The sequence below is a fragment of the Anarhichas minor genome, unplaced genomic scaffold, assembly GCF_050575085.1.
Source record: "Anarhichas minor isolate MPS153535 unplaced genomic scaffold, ASM5057508v1 ptg000040l, whole genome shotgun sequence".
NCBI lineage: Eukaryota > Metazoa > Chordata > Actinopteri > Perciformes > Anarhichadidae > Anarhichas > Anarhichas minor.
This window is the reverse complement of record NW_027466486.1, coordinates 6052236-6068364: the sequence shown is the minus strand read 5'-3', so window position 1 is coordinate 6068364 and position 16129 is coordinate 6052236. Positions and strand designations below refer to the sequence as shown.

At 44.0% G+C, this 16129-nt stretch overlaps 1 protein-coding gene across 3 annotated transcripts in view; it reads left to right on the top strand.

Moving 5' to 3' along the window:
- The window catches only part of luzp1 (leucine zipper protein 1), a 37946-nt gene that overhangs the window by 1357 nt on the left and 20460 nt on the right, over window positions 1-16129 (top strand). For 2 of the 3 annotated variants that reach the window (XM_076108172.1, XM_076108174.1), the window contains exon 2: window positions 13781-13839. The exons of the other annotated variant lie outside the window; for it this stretch is intronic. The gene's annotated coding sequence lies outside the window, so the exon portion shown is untranslated. The remainder of the gene's footprint in view (window positions 1-13780; window positions 13840-16129) is intronic. 3 annotated transcript variants of the gene reach the window in all.

The following is a 16129-nucleotide window of genomic DNA, read 5'->3' as shown; positions in this document are numbered from 1 at the left end:
GAACAACCTCAGTGTAACTGTCAAAGAGCTGAATCCACCTCGGATCTATAGTGCTGAAATGAGTAATTAATAAGATTAATTATTAATAAATTAATAATTAATCGTAATTTATCAAGGAAAAATGCCGAATATACTCTGGTTCCTGCTTCTCTAATGTGAGGGTTTGTTGCGTTTCTCTGTCAGTGTGACTGTCATGAATATTTTGGAGTTTTGGGACGCATATAATAAGCAATTTGAAAGATGTCACTTACAGCTTCGGGAGGCCTTTTTTAAATATAATTGAATAGCTAAATCAATAGAAGTTGACGCATTAAGTCATAACTAAAACAACCAGAAGTTGTAAGACGTGTTTGTTTTCCTTCACGTGAGATGGAATGTGTTGGGCCTGCACATGTATGCAACTAAGGTGGCAGAGCACGAAATCGTGTGTGTGTGTGTGTGTGTGTGTGTGTGTGTGTGTGTGTGTGTGTGTGTGTGTGTGTGTGTGTGTGTGTGTGTGTGTGTGTGTGTGTGTGTGTGTGTGTGTGTGTGTGTGTGTGTGTGTGTGTGTGTGTGTGTGTGTGTGTGTGTGTGTGTGTGTGTGTGTGTGTGTGTGTGTGTGTGTGTGTGTGTGTGTGTGTGTGTGTGTGTGTGTGTGTGTGTGTGTGTGTGTGTGTGTGTGTGTGTGTGTGTGTGTGTGTGTGTGTGTGAGAGAGATACTAATCTGCCAGGTGGGGCTCGTAAAGAGCAGCACATGGAGGGGACCTGTTTCAGACATGAAAGAGATAAAAAAAATCTCTGATGACTTTCCAGTAAGGCTCACCCTCCCAGCCAGCTGTACATCATACCAGCTTGAGCTGCTGTGAACCCCCTTTCCTCCTGGACTTAACACAGGCACTTGCATGGCAGCTTGTCCCGGCAGTGGATCTGCGAAGAGGGTTTCCTGTGGTATTTTGGAGGGGATTGTGACCCCGCCTGTGGAGGGAATGTATGCAGTTTATGCCAAACGTTGCGAGAAATGCAAAGGGAAAATCAAATGAGAGTACCAGCAAAGAGTGAGATGTCAAATTTTTCCCCGGTCAGTGCTTGTTCCGTGCATGTACAGTCTTTGGGAAATCATGCGGCAAGTTTGGTTTGGTTGCATTGGCGCTCGGGAGGACTAATTCAGAGCAACTGAACACGATTCCTCAGTGATGATAGCGGTTAATGCTGACACAGTAAGAGTGGCCGCCACCACCTGTTTTGTGATCTTGAAAGTGACTTCGATGGAAACAAGTGAAAGCTACACAAAGAGAGTTTGCGCCATGTCCTGTCCAGGAGTTGTCGCCTGCCATGCAAAGTAATAATCATAGCCCTTGCTCCTCTTTTATGACCTGGGCTATACCACGCATGATTGGTTTTCCACTCCGCAGAATGCCGCGACCGCCCTATGAAACTGCCTGCGCTGCTTTGGGTGAAACCAAAAACTAATCATTATGGGTGTCCAATAAGGGTAATTATCAGACTAAGCACTGGACCTGGGGATTACAGAGTGGCTAAATGACTGCTCTGGGGATTAAATTAAAATATTGAGGTTTTCTGCCTGGGAGAATCAAACCGCTGGGAATGTCAAACCCCAGCCCGACGATTGGTAGTATTACTGCCACTTGGCACATCAAGATTTATGCACAGAGCCCCTGCTGTTAATGTAGCACCGTCACATCAGTGTGGAATTACAGTACACGGACGTTGACGTAATTTGTTGCAAGTGCGCACAAATAGAAATGGATATTTGGATGGAAACGCGTATTGAGTAATGTATTATTCTCAAAATCATCAAGAAAAAGACACAAAGAGGGCAGAACACCACTTTCAGTGCATGGCCTTCAGTATTAAAACAGGTAACGCACCAATAACGTCTAACAATTATCAACTCATTGATTAACTGTTAACATAATGAAGACTCTCAAAGGAATACATATTAAAAGAAAAGTCAGCACCCATATGAGCAGACCTATGCATCCTAATATGCTGTAATGGATATAGCTCAGATAGAATGTGGACCGGATGGTGTTGCTTACTGTTAGTGGTAGACTCTCACTTTTAGCCTCCGTAACCCTCTCACCCAGGAATAGAGCAGCGGAGGATGCGCACACACAGGACTCAGAGTAATATCGCAGGCGTTACAATTCGGGGGCGTCCTTGAAATAGCACAGATGAATCATGGTCTCTTAGAGGCTTGTATTAAAGCCCACACACAGCCTGTGTGTGTGTGTGTATTTTGTTATAATGCAATAATGGGACTCGGTATCCGGGACAGAGGCTGCTGTTGACAATACGCAGGCCAGCTGCTGAGTATCTATTAGCAGACTTGAAGGAAGATGGCTTAATGCCACGAAGACGCACACATGAGACTGTGCCTCTTTGTGCCTCTCCTCTACTGTATACATTAATTTCCCCCTCTTTCTCCTTTTCTCCCGCTCCTTTTCCCTCTCTTCCTTCTCTTCCCTCCCGCCTTCCTCCCTCCCTCCCGCTCTGCCAGTTTTCTTTATCAGTGGTGGGCCAGTGACAGGGCAGGGCTCTGTGATTTCAGCTGGAGTTCAAACTACTTGAACCGTGCGTGCATTTGTCGGTTCGTTGTGTGTGTGTGTGTGTGTGCGCGTTATGTCTGTCTGCCGAAGCACTTTCGCTCTGCGCTGTTCCCAGCCCTGTCGATCTGTCATCGGATACTAGAGGCCGAGAGTGTCAATCACTCAGCGAGTAGTAGCCAGAAGTACATCTCGGCTCTAAGTGTTCACACGCCTCGCTCAGGCTCTCATTAACGCATTCACTGACACACAGAGCAACAGATATGTGCTCTCACTCGTCACAGAATTCAAAGCAAGAATGGATTGTGTTCATAGGATTCCTTCTGCGGGTGTGAATGAATCCCCCTCGTTAGTCCTCCAAAGCGTGCCAAACAGCCTCCTCATTACCAGCCGCCCTGGTGGGCTTTCTGTCCCGTGGTGGAGTGGTCACTCACTGAGGCCTCACCACACGGGTGACTGTGAACCAGTGAAGGCTGCAGGTGCACGTGACTGCATCACGTCCAGCACGCAGCAGTAGATATCCACGATAACATTGGCTCAAGTCTTCTTTTTTTTTTTTTTTTTTCACCCCATCAGAGCAGGTGGAAAAAGTAGAGTGAGATAAATGATCTGTTTCCAATCGGCCTTTCCCACGGCAGACATTTTGACATGTCACAGTAGGAAAAGCACAGGTGTTACTGATAACAATGGCTCTGCTCTATTCAAGTGTTCCAAGTGAGAGTGACAGTGAGCCAACGTGCACGGACCTGAAGTCAAAACGGCTAAATAGAATTCAGCCATCACATCATTTTCATTATTTACACTTGATAAGTCAAAATGACTTCCATGAAAAAGGCCTATTCTAATCAGGTTATTTTAAATTATTGTAATTTAACTATGTGCCAGATTTTGATTCGCAATCAGTACACATAAAAAATGGCCGCGAATGGGAATGCCTCTTCTACTGCTTTTCTATTTTTATGGATGTAATACACCCAGATAGTGTATAGGGATGGCTAGCTTAGCAAAAATAATATGTTGGTAGACCCATTTTACATTGTGTCATGGCATATATACCGTAGTCATTTCTTTTGCATTTATTTGCATTATGGGGTTTCAAAATTTGTCTGAAACAACAAATACAATGTTTAACCTTTAGTTTAGTGTTTTCTTTTAAACCGTATTCTTTCTTGCCATGTTTTGGATTTGCTCTCTGATCAAAATGTAAATCACTTGTTTAGGAAAATCATTTATTGAGAAAATTCAGTCGTGTCCTTTTTAATATGAAGAAGTGTCTTATCCACCTTACAACCTCTCTAGCTGTATATTCTGGTTTAGTCTGTATTTTGTGTCATAATCTTCAGCAGCATTGCAAGATTGTCTAACCAACACTCCTATTTAACCAGTCAGCCAAACTGACATCTCTGGTATCTACTGACCTGTTATTGAGTTGCTGTGTGGTTATTGAACCTGTTACACGAACGGCTGGTTATGAAATAGGATTTTATGGGGGCAAATTAGGCTGTTGTTAAATGATCAACTTTGTACACCTGACACAAACTGTTGGTCTGAGCTAAAAACTTATGCCCATTAATTGTTTGTAGCGAAGCTCTTCCACTGAGAAGCTGACGATAATGACTCATCGACTGAGGAAAAACGTGCGTCTTTGAAACATTTACTGAAACTTTTCCGAGGCCTCTGCTCCCTCAGTACTGCTGGGTACCTTCAATGACACATTTCTATTTCCTTCTATTGTTTAATGCGTGACAAGCAGCCTAGCCAGTCATCTAAGATATGTTGTCAGACACAATGCCTTTCCTTCGTCACTATGAAGAAATCCGCACAGCTCAATGCAGAGCTGTAATTGTCCTTTTAAGTCCTCTAGCTGGAAGCCACATTCAAGAAGATAGCATGACAACATATATATATATATACGACCCTTCCGTTGCTAAATTTACCGCTAGCTCTGAATTATGGTACGTCGAAAAGAGAAGTTAAAAACATGTGGCTGTTAGAACACAACACACTGAGCATTAGCAGACTCTCGATAACAAATGCATCTTTTTTTGGCAGATGATAAAACTGGCTCACATACTATACTCACTCTAAAGGTTACTGGCTCAAAACAGGCTCAGCGCCATCTTTCAGAAATTTACATTTATGAACACCCATCGCTCCTCTGCATCCCTCAAAACCAGGTGGCTGCCCTGCTGTTGACCATGTGATTGGTCTAAAGCTACTGTAAAAAAAAAAAAACCTCATCTGGTCTTCATTTAGGCTTCCCAACCGTCCACCATTTCCTTATCACACAGCAGCATAGAGAGAGACGTAGTTATTGTGGAGTTTATACTGAATGAAGAATGTCCTTTTTATTATTTGTGGAACGTTGACGATTCATTCATGTCAGTCATCTTTTCCCATGTTTTTTTCCCCCATTTTGGCCACTGCTTCCACTTGATCTTGAGTTCTGTGAATCAGTGACTTTGGTCTTCGACCTTTTCTCTCAAGGTTTCTGATGAGAGTCATACTTTGAAGTCTGCCCCCTTTTTCTATCTATTGCCAACAATAACATAATATTATGTGGATGCAAACTGCATCGCAGGTGTAAACATTGATAACCTGTTATCACAATAGATTTCTATGATTTTTTATTTTTTTTTTAGGTTCTTATACTTGAATCGTGGCTTCCTCCGTCTTTCTTTCACGCTGAGCAAAAACCCTCTCTGAAAGACTGCCAAGAATGTGTTTGTGGCTGTTAGATATACCCTGATAGCTGCAGGTGATAAGTCCTCCAATGTTTAATCGGCAGCCTGGCCAGGCCAGCTTCCTCACATGGCTGGAGTTTGGACCACATTGACTAATAATACAGGCCACTCTGCTGCTGCTGTGTTTGTGTTTCACATGCTTTCAGGTTGACCTGAAACACAAATTTCCGACTGGGTCCTGTGTTGGATTTAGGTTTCTGTTGGACATTTCAGCCTCCGATAAGTTGTTTTACAGAAGCTCCCCTGTGCGCCTGTTTTGTTCCTACATTGTACAGGCTCCTCAAAAATGGCTACCTCGTCGATCCTGGAGGAAAGAAGTGCAAAGGAAACCGACTTCAAAAGCATGTAGGAGGCACAGGAGGGAGGGAGGGAGGGGAGAAAGGGCCTGGGACGCTTTAACAGGGGAGAGCTAAAGTTGAGACATTTCTTGTAAATTCCTCTATGATTTTAGGTGTTCTCCTCCTTTGAGGGCCAATATTCCCCCTCTCTCCAAGCGATTGTTATCATGTCTCGCTCACTCTCTCCTTCTCTATTTGCTTCGCTAAAGAGGAGACCCTGTCACTCCCCCTTCTCCCGCCTGGTCCAGGAGTATTTTTGGAAGTTAATGAAAAGAGAAATCTGAACCGCCTACCCTTAAAAGGCATGTCTGGGTCAGCTGGGTGGAAACTTGTGTTATGAATGTCCATAACATTTTCTATGTGAGTGGGTCGTCTGTGATTGTAAGTATGTGTCGTGTACAGCACAGGAATGCTGTGGTTTGTTTTGGGCGGGGGGGGGGGGGGGCTAGAAGGGAAGGAGGGTGGGCTAGGAAGCAGGCCTACGTCTTCAGGAAGGGAGGGGGGTCAGGGGCATATTTGGCATATTTCAGGAGCCATTCCAGTCTGGTTCAAGATGCATTCTTCTTCGTAGAGATGTGGCTGAGCAGCCAGACAGACAATGATCACAGCGGGGGAAGAAAGGTGAACATAACGCTCATCAGTCTCGTGATTGTGGAAGATGGCACACTGAAAGCCATTAGCACAGGTGGTAAAAAGACACGAAAATACCATCTCATGCCACCTAAACACTGGAACAGATGTGTAACGCACCAAGCCTATAACTTCAATAATATCCATAAAAGGCTAAATGTTAAACCATAGTCCTTCACCCAAGCAGCAGGGTTTGTATGTCTTGGGCACCATCACTAAAATGGAATGAATGTTTATATGCAGAGAGCTGTAATACGTCTCTTTCAACCTCTCTTCTGTGGCATTATAGTCACTGCTTCTCTCCCCTAGAATTTATGATGCCTCAGCCTGTTATTTGCAGTCCGATGGCTGCTGACTGACGTGACAGCGGTTGGCAGGAGTTCACCGTAGCGGTACCAGTCCAGTGCTCAGCGGAGGTCGGGTTCATTGTGAGGTCTCGAGTCCGAGTGTTGAGCGCCGAGTGAGCGAGGCTGTTGCAGAGTGCACAGATGTGTTCCTAACCGGCCAAAACATTTATGTTTCATTCATTTATTTGCTGAATCTTCAAAACATTTTCTTTTTGTTTTATGAATCGCCGTGTCTCAAATCAAAACGACACAAAAATAAACTGATAAAAGAACAAACTATTAGAATATCAAATACTTCTTGTCGCTGGGTGCTTGTATTGTCCTGACTCTGGGGCTGCCGTTTCTGGGCGAGGCCCAGAGAGACAACATCAAATGTGCTTTGATGCGTCTGAGTCTCTCATGTTTTGATCTTAGTAGGAAAATGTGGACACAACGGTGGCAGATTGAAAGAAAAAGCTGAATAAATGAGTAGACTTGTAGAATCTGTGCCGAGGAGCAATGAAGCTGTTGTGGCTGCCTGTGGTGGCCTTAGACACTTTGGTTTTCCCCTCAATCTTGGAACCCATCGGCTATCGATCTGACAACGTTTTAGCCTCTGGGGAGCAGCGGCCAATATTTCGGGTGTAGAGACTAGAGCTGTAGCTAAGAAACGACGACCGATATCTGCATGTGATAGCTGATAAATTGATGTCAGACCATAGCTGTTCCAGAGACTGCATTGCAGTCAATGCATTTGGCCTCTTGTGCTCTCCACACAGACTGTTTATCTGCTCAAACGTGATTGGTCAACACTACGCTGACTACAAACGCTTACTGGGAACAGATTGAGAAGTTGAGGGAAAGAAAGATGGACGTCGTGGACTAATGATACCTGTGTATTATCCCCAAAAGTGGCCTTCATAAATTCACTTTGTTGTACATTGTAGCTGCGTTACGTACGTGTGTGTGTGTGTGTGTCCCTCGTACTGTAAAAGGTGGAAGCACAAGAGCGCACGCACACACACACACACACTCCCACACACTCCCTCTCACACACTCCTGTCTGACCTGTTCTAATCCTTGGACCTCCAGGGCGGCTCTCAAAATAAAATTCCTCTCGCAGATTATTTTTCTTGTGATCAGAAAATATACATGTTCTCAGAGAGAGGAATGTTCGGACGCCATGGCAACCCTCACTTCCCCCTCTTCTGTTTCTCTCGTGCTGTTTTGTCTTCCGTGAACCGTTTCTTCTCAACTTTGTTCTTCTGTTATTTACTCGGTAGACAGTTCTACAGTAGTTTGGTAAATCTAATGAACTTTAACAACTCGTAACACCTCTTTGTCGTGTATATGACCTTTATCTTGAACGTTCCCCCGGGTTTCTGTTTGTCCTTTGTTCTCACCATACCCTCATTTAAAACCGGTACGGTGTTTTTCTTCTTTCCAACAGACATCCCTCCCTCTGTTCCTCCACCCTTCCATGCATTAGCAAGTCTGCTTTTCGGAGCTTTCATCACTGTGGTGCTGATGCATGCAGACCCCGACTGCTAGGCTATTTTCAGCCTCTCTTTCCCCTCCTCTGTACCCTTTTACCCCCTCTTCTCTTCTCTGCTTTGGTTATATTTTGGAGGAGATCTCTGCGTCATTGCCTTTTGTAAAGGGCTGGGTTGGCTGCTTTCCCCCTCCATGCCAACTCTGCTCTTTGGAGCTCCTTCTCATGCTAGCCGTCCCGACCAGAGGAAGTGAAGCAGCACAATGCGAGACCATTAAAATAGACCAGTCAAAGTGCAGCTTTTACTGCAAGAGAAGAGCTTGAAACCCTTTCATGTCCAATATTTCTGTAGTAGTAGAAGAAGTTTGGCTTAGTAATTTTGTTTTCTGTTTTTCACCTTTGATGGACAACAAATAGTTTTAATATGGATTAGTCTAATGATTATTTTCTCAATTAATCGATTCATTATTTGGCTTGTAAAGCGTAAAAAAAAAGTGAAAAATGTTTATCACACTTTTCTAAGTCACAGATGACTTTTTGAAATGTCTTGTTTTGTCCGACCACCAGTCCACAACCCCAAATAATTCAGTTTATTACAATGTCAGACCAAGAAAAGCAGTAAATTGTCAAATTTGAGAACCTGTAAAAATTTATTTTAGCTTAATTTATCGATTTAAATGACTAATCGTTTGAGTATGTCTGAGTTGAAAATGGACTGCGTCACTGGAACCTAAACACACTGGATCACCCACAGTGATAACACACATACGCACTCCCATTAGAGTTAAGCAGACAAACACAGCGACTCAGACGATGATCGCGTCATCTCCTCCCCTCTGGTGGTCCCTTCATCTGCCCTTCACTTGTTATCTCTTCTCTCTCTCTCTCTCTCTGTCTGAGCCTCTCTTTATGGCTAAACATCTGGATAGCTGTATGACAAAAGACACAATTCAATCAAAATGTAGTTTGTATTTACTGTACAGTAAAGACAGCAATCCGTTCCCTAGTTATTTGAATTTAAACTTTTTGATGGAATCTTACCTTTTTTATTATCAAATTAACTTTTCTCTGGTGTAGCATTGAATGTCCGGCTCACCCACAGTGAAGTTGTGTGTTTTGTGTACATATATGTGTGTGTGTGTGTGTGTGCATGTGGACACATTCAGACACAGGAGCCTCACAGGAATCCCATAACACCCTCAAGTCCATGAGTGGCTCATTTGTGCACCATGGAACATTGTGGAATACCCGGCATATTTTAGGATTCAACCTTCAGCCGGTATTTATTCAGAGTAACTTACTCGTTTTCACCTTTTAGTTGTACATTTCTTTACTTCTCTCCGTCTAAACCTCTTCAAATCTTTTACAATTCCACCTCCAGTTGCCTTCCTCATCCCCATTTGTCTTTCATACTCTCTCCCATGCCATCTCTTTCTCTGCCTCCCTTCCTCTGTCTCTCTCTAGGTGTGGACTGCACAGAAGAATGCAGTTAAATTAGCGTTTCTTCTCTGCTGCCAGCCGGCTGCATCTTACACTCCCAGCCATGCCAAGCATCTGAGACACAATTGACCTTAAAAGGAAACAATAGCGGCCTATCAATTCTGCTCTGCCAGACAAGGAATGGCTCACTCCGGCATGGGCAGGGTCCAGCTCGCGCACACGCAACACAAGGAAGTGTTTGGAAACTTTTGAACGTGCAGTTAAGTTTCTCTTGTCATTTTATAATTGTACACCGTCTGTACTGGACAGGAGCCAGGAGTCTGTTCTGTTAATTAAAGGTCTAAGTGCTGTTTCAAAACCATATCAACAATTCTTACTTTATTTATTCATTCATTAATTTGTAGGCCACCCACGTCGCCATGTGAGAGACCCGCTTATAACCCCAGTTTCTTCAGCAGGCAGTCCTGTTTAAGTTAAGCTTATTCTAAATTGTGGGTTTCACCCTTTTTAAAGACTGCTGATGTTTTGCGTGACAAAGTTGACATGCCAGGATTGTGCCTGTATTGTTGAGGCGTTGTGTGACATTGCTCGTTGTTGTAAAAATGAGAAATAATAGTCGACGCTAATCCTTCGCTGCGCTCCGCCGTAGTGTGGTGAAAGCCTCTGCTGTTATTTGTGGAACAGGCAGGGCTAAAAGCCATTACATATCAAGACAAGGTTCTGCAGGTTCACGGGGGGAGTTTAAGAGGTGGATGGTTTTCCATTTGACAGCTCGTCAGCTTTTAGGCAGACTCTTACTCCACCTCGCTGCTCGGGCTGGAATGCAAATGGCAGCAGGAGGAATGCTTTTCGAAGTCTTCACCGGCAGCCAATGAAAAATCAATCCTTGCTCTATTGTTGCCTTTCATTTTGTTTGCTCCTTCTGTCTGCTACTTTCTGGATCTCTGCTTCCTGGCTCTCCCCCATCTTCCTCCCCACTGTCTATCTGCTCTCTCTCTCCTCTCTCTCTCCTCTCTCTCTCTCTCTCTCTCTCTCTCTCTCTCTCTCTCTCCTCTCTCTCTCTCTCTCTCTCTCTCTCTCTCTCTCTCTCTCTCTCTCTCTCTCTCTCCTCTCTCTCTCTCTCTCTCTCTCTCTCTCTCTCTCTCTCTCTCTCTCTCTCTCTCTCTCTCTCTCTCTCTCTCTCTCTCTCTCTCTCTCTCTCTCTCTCTCTCTCTCTCCTCTCTCTCTCTCTCTCTCTCTCTCTCTCTCTCTCTCTCTCTCTCCTCTCTCTCTCTCTCTCTCTCTCTCTCTCTCTCTCTCTCTCTCTCTCTCTCTCTCTCTCTCTCTCTATATATATAGGCATCCTGTTCACTGTGTTTGATTTGGGCATTCCTTTCCTCCCCGAGCAGACAAAACAACCCCAGACCTCTCTGAACTGCGCGCACACACACACTCATACACACACACTCTCCCTTCTGCTAATCACACACAGGAAATGGGCTCCCATGCAAACGAGGCCCGCCTGGCCAGTGGAACCCAGGATGGAGTTTCAGGCCTTGAAATGTTCTCCAGTGGAGGAAATTGAACATGATCTCTCTCTTCCCCTTTCTTTCTTTCTCCTCGTTTCCTCTCTTGTTTTACTCGCTGTGGTTCTTCCGTCCTATTCTTTTGACACTTTTTTATCCCACACTGCATTTGAATGCATCCATTTCGCTGTGAAACATTGCGATTGAGAGCGACTAATGGACACGTACGGAGTTTCTCCTCCCTGGAAGCGTCTGTAAATTTAAAAGCTACTGTGAATTTGACTCTTAAAAGTATTTTAACATTTTAGTCTTTTTTTTTAATGCTGTTGGTAGCAGTCAGCTCGATGTTAAGTTAAAGCATTTCCTGCAGGACACTGTGCAAATCCGACTCTGGTGGGTGTGTGTGGCCTCACAAAGTGTAAGCCTAAGTGCTCAGAAAGCATACACTGATAACTTATCAACTGCCTTCCTTTATATGTGGGATAAATCCGTACTCCAAGATAAACATAACACGATAAACTGTTTATGTAGAATGAAAAGGGAGGCGATGTTTAACCATTCAAAGTTTGTAAGGAATATTGTGTTGCTTTGTAATATCACTGACTACACACATACAACTAGCTCGATACACAAACGTAAGTTCTGTTCATGACACACAAATGTATGTAAATAGGAGCGTGCTGGAAATGACACTTGCTTTAGGGAAAACAAAGTGATTTATTGAGCTGGTGGCCGGTTGTTGAGAGACTGAGACAGACCCGGAGCAAGTTCACACTGTTTCAGTTTATTCTGGTGAGTAACGTAATGAATCCTCCTCACCAACTTGACACGCTGTGTCCGTGAGGGGAAGCGAGTGGGAGCGAGGGATGAGAAGGAGACAGCTGTTTTCAGTATCGCTTGGTTAGGGGTTGGCTAAACATCTGAATGAATAGCTCACACGCATAGTCATGTGGTCTCTGGTCACCAGGGTATTTTGTGTCTTCTGGATTGCTAAGAATGGGTTGACTCATTTGTAAAATCACATATTTTCATCAAAATGTTTATTGATCACAAAAAAGCTGGCTTTGCAGTCTGCACTATTACACATTTGGTTTAGTGCAGCGCAGAAGTGCGTTCGTGTAGCCTGAGAACATCGGATGATTCAGCAGAACCTGCGTGCCGGTGTTATGGCGCGTGCCTCATGAATCTAACATGACCGAGCTGAGAGCAGAGCAGCAGACCAGCAGGGCTGTCTCCTTCCTGTAAAGAACGATGTTGTGGCAACAAACGGAAAGGATGACACAGACGGGAGCTCAGAGTGGCAGGAGCAGCTCAAAGACTGGTTGTTTCTGTCAATCAGCAGCTACTTGCATGATCGAAGTGTCTTTGAGCGCATCACTTGCGTCTGCTGTCTCAGTCAAGTTGATGAGCCAACAGGAAATTAATCGGCAACCGTTCTGACAACAGAATAACCTTTAAAGTCATGTTCCAGCTGCTCAAATGTGAGGATTTAAAGATTATTTTTAGTCTTTCGTTTGGACAAAACAATCGATATGGCAAAGCAAAGAGCCTTATGTAACATGATGTCAACATGTTACTTCACACGAGGACAACATTTTGCTGCATATTCTACTATTCACTGACATTTTTATAGAACAAGCGATTAATCAAATGAATAATCGGGAGACTAATCAACAACAAAAATATTGTTTGTTAGCTGCAGCCCCACATGCCTTCATGCAGGTTTTTCCACATCCCCCCCCCCCCCCCCCCCGTTTTCTTTTTCTCCATGTTATGGTTAAAGTCCATGTATACAGGTGACAAAACAATGTCAACTCAAAGTCCTACTCGCTTGCTTGTTCTGGAGCTTTTAAACCTGTCACACAGTCTTCCTCAGTACATTGAGTTTGGAACTGTAGATTCACCTTTTTTGACTTAGTTAGTTCTTTAATGTATGTTCTATGTAATGTTCAATGTTTCCTGTTGCTGCCTACAGTTCACAGGAATGTTCCCTTTTTTTCCTTCATCCTCCCCCCCCCTCCTCTTCCTGATTTCTCCCCCCCCCCTCCCCCCCCCCCCCCCTCTCCCTCTACTTCCCTCTCTCATCCTTTAAATTCAGTCCAGACTTCAGTCTTAAATCTGGATTCTCTGTGCTTAACCAAACATATGGAATGCTACTGTAGTGGAATGCTCCAAGTCTGGGTTGTTTTCTCTGACTCTGTGTGTGTGTGTGTGTGTGTGTGTGTGTGTGTGTGTGTGTGTGTGTGTGTGTGTGTGTGTGTGTGTGTGTGTGTGTGTGTGTGTGTGTGTGTGTGTGTGTGTGTGTGTGTGTGTGTGTGTGTGTGTGTGTGTGTGTGTGTGTGTGTGTGTGTGTGTGTGTGTGTGTGTTTAACCATGCACATGTTTTGAAGCAGATGAGAGCTTCTAGGATGATGATGATTATGATAATGGTGTGTGTTTGTGTGCCTCTGCAGAGAACTGAATAGGGCCTTCTGTTGTCGTGGCCAAACACAGCTTGTCTGCTCAGGCATGAGTCTATTGCAAAGCCGCCCGAATGCGTCCCATATCTGAGCAGTTAGCTCATTCTTTAGCCTGTTAGCTTGACTGTGAACGATCTCCCCCCACAGTGACTGCATTGTAGGCCCGGCCGCAGGCTCGGGGCCTTGCCAGCTGCCAAACATAACAATGGTGAAAGATGGCATGAGTGTGTGCGTCTTGATATTATGACGACCAGCGAGTCCACTTTCACTAAGCTTGAGCTTGTGTGTTTTTAACCACAGGATGGAGACTTTGAGAAGAGGAGCTTAACGTGCGACAGACAGAAAGATGCATCTTAAATGTAAGTTACGCCTCCCTGTCCTATAATGTCCATTTATTTCTGCACATATTTGGTCACTGAAAGTCATTCAATTTAATTCAAATAAAACACATTAAAAATGGCAAATCAAAAGTAAAGTCAATCCAGTAATGACCGCTTTTTGAAGTGAATGATTTATATATAATAGCATTTAGCATATTACCCTAATGCAGGGTTTGATCTATGGGCTTTAATCAACACACTTGTATTTTATATCCCACACAAAGGAATATTTAACAATTTTTCTAAACATTTGGTTGGTTGGTGAGGTAATATGATTGATACCACTCATCTCTCTGTGATAAGTATGGAGGTCATTAGCTTAGCTTAACATAAAGACTGGAAACCGGGTGCAGCAAGACTGGCGTTTTCCAAGGTTCAAAAATACGCCTACCAGCTCCTAAAGTTCACATGTTGTGTCCTGTTGGTTTAATCTGTACAGAAGAAGTGAATGTAAAAAAACCAAACAGTTAGCAGTTTAACAATCTCCCCAGTACTTCTGTCCAGAGCATTTCCAGTCATAGCGCTGCTTGTTTGGCAACTTTGATATGATGACAAGACTCCGGGAAATCCCTCTGTTGTTCTCCAAACAGTTCTTTTAAAAAACATTTTTTTTTTTTTACTTAACAGATAGCCGGGCCAGCTGTTTCCCCATGCGTCCAGTAGTGGGGGGGGAGCTGAGCATAATGCTAAGCTAAGCTAATTGCTTCAGCACTCCAACACACAGACATGCGAGTGTGTAGGTCATTTTATTTAACTTAAAAAAAGAAATATTCCTAAATGTATTGCTGTCCCTTTTATCTATTAGTGACATTTAATGCTGTTGGAGACACAATTAAAAAGAAAAGCATGGCGTTCTGAAACCTAGAGATGCCTTAGTATAGCTATTAGTGTGAGGAGTGTTGGCCAGCCACACACAATCGATTCACAGCATCAATAATGTTCTGAATTTCAAATGTTTCCTCTGGCTCCGCCCCCTTTTCTCCCTCTTCCTTCACACCTCCACCTCACTTCTTGTTCTTCTCAACCTCCTCCTCTGTTCACCTATTCCTTCACTTCCTCTCCCCCCCTCCTCCTTCCCTCCTCTTCCACCCCTCCTCTGCTCTTTGTAAGTCTGTTTCCCGTTGGGCACAAACGCCGGCGCCTCACTTCCTTCCCTGTAGCCTGAAGTCACACAGGAGTGGCACACAGGCGTATACACAGTACTGTATGGGTCAGTGCGTTCACACTCGCTCAGGCCAGGTTAGTCAGCAGAGACAGTATATGTGTCACTGTCTTACCATGTCTGCAGCTGTCTGCTCACATGACGGTGTAAGGTCAATATGTGGCCAGGGCGTGTTCTGTGCGTCCTCACAGAGCTGCATCTACATGCGTTTATTATGCCGGATGCTAGTTCACATCCTGCTCGGGCTAAATTCATTCTAAATAGTCCGGATCTGACGAAGACCCTGAAAACCGACAGTAAAACAGGAAAAGGAGCTTCTCGTGTCAGTGTCCTGCTACTTGTAATAGCTTTTAATGGTTTGTAATAATCAGGAGCAGGATTCTTTCCAAATTGGATGTCATTAACTGTACATAATGCAGTTAAGAATCCGTTATTAGCTTTCTGAGCGTTGGATGAAAAGATGGATTCCGCTTATGGAGCACTGTGGAGCTTGAGCAAGGAGACCGTAAGCTTAGCATTAAGTCCGAAGGTCGTTTTTACCCTTCAGGCAAGATATCAAATGTTAATAAGTGAACGTTTTATGATGATTTCCTTTTATTGATACTCCTGGTGACTTCCTCTTCTCCGTTCAGCTGTGTTGGCTGTTGCTATTCACTCAAACTGCCTGAGTCTTTCATTAGATATTCATTCAGAAACATGCAGATTTTTTTAAATTCAAACTATCCTGTTATGTGTTCACATATTGTGTGTGTGTGTGTGAGCACATTTGTACCTGCTTCATGTGAAATGTAATAAGCAGCGCTGCAGTTGTTTAATCCTTGCCTTGACAAACATTTATGGCCTAGATACTTTTGTTTACTTCCAGTACTAGGACAATAACTGTATGATTCAGTATCTCTCCTCTGGTAGACAACTTCATCATTTCACCTCCTGCTCTGTTGGTCTCGTATCATCCCTCCCTCCATCCTGCAGCCAGTGCTGCATTCCTGCTGCAGTAATCTACTCTGGCAGCTACCTGCTCCGCATACTGTGGAGTCACTCTCCTCATCTCACCCTCTCTTTCTCTCTCTCTCTTCCTTGTCTGTTTTTCTCTCTATATATCTTTGC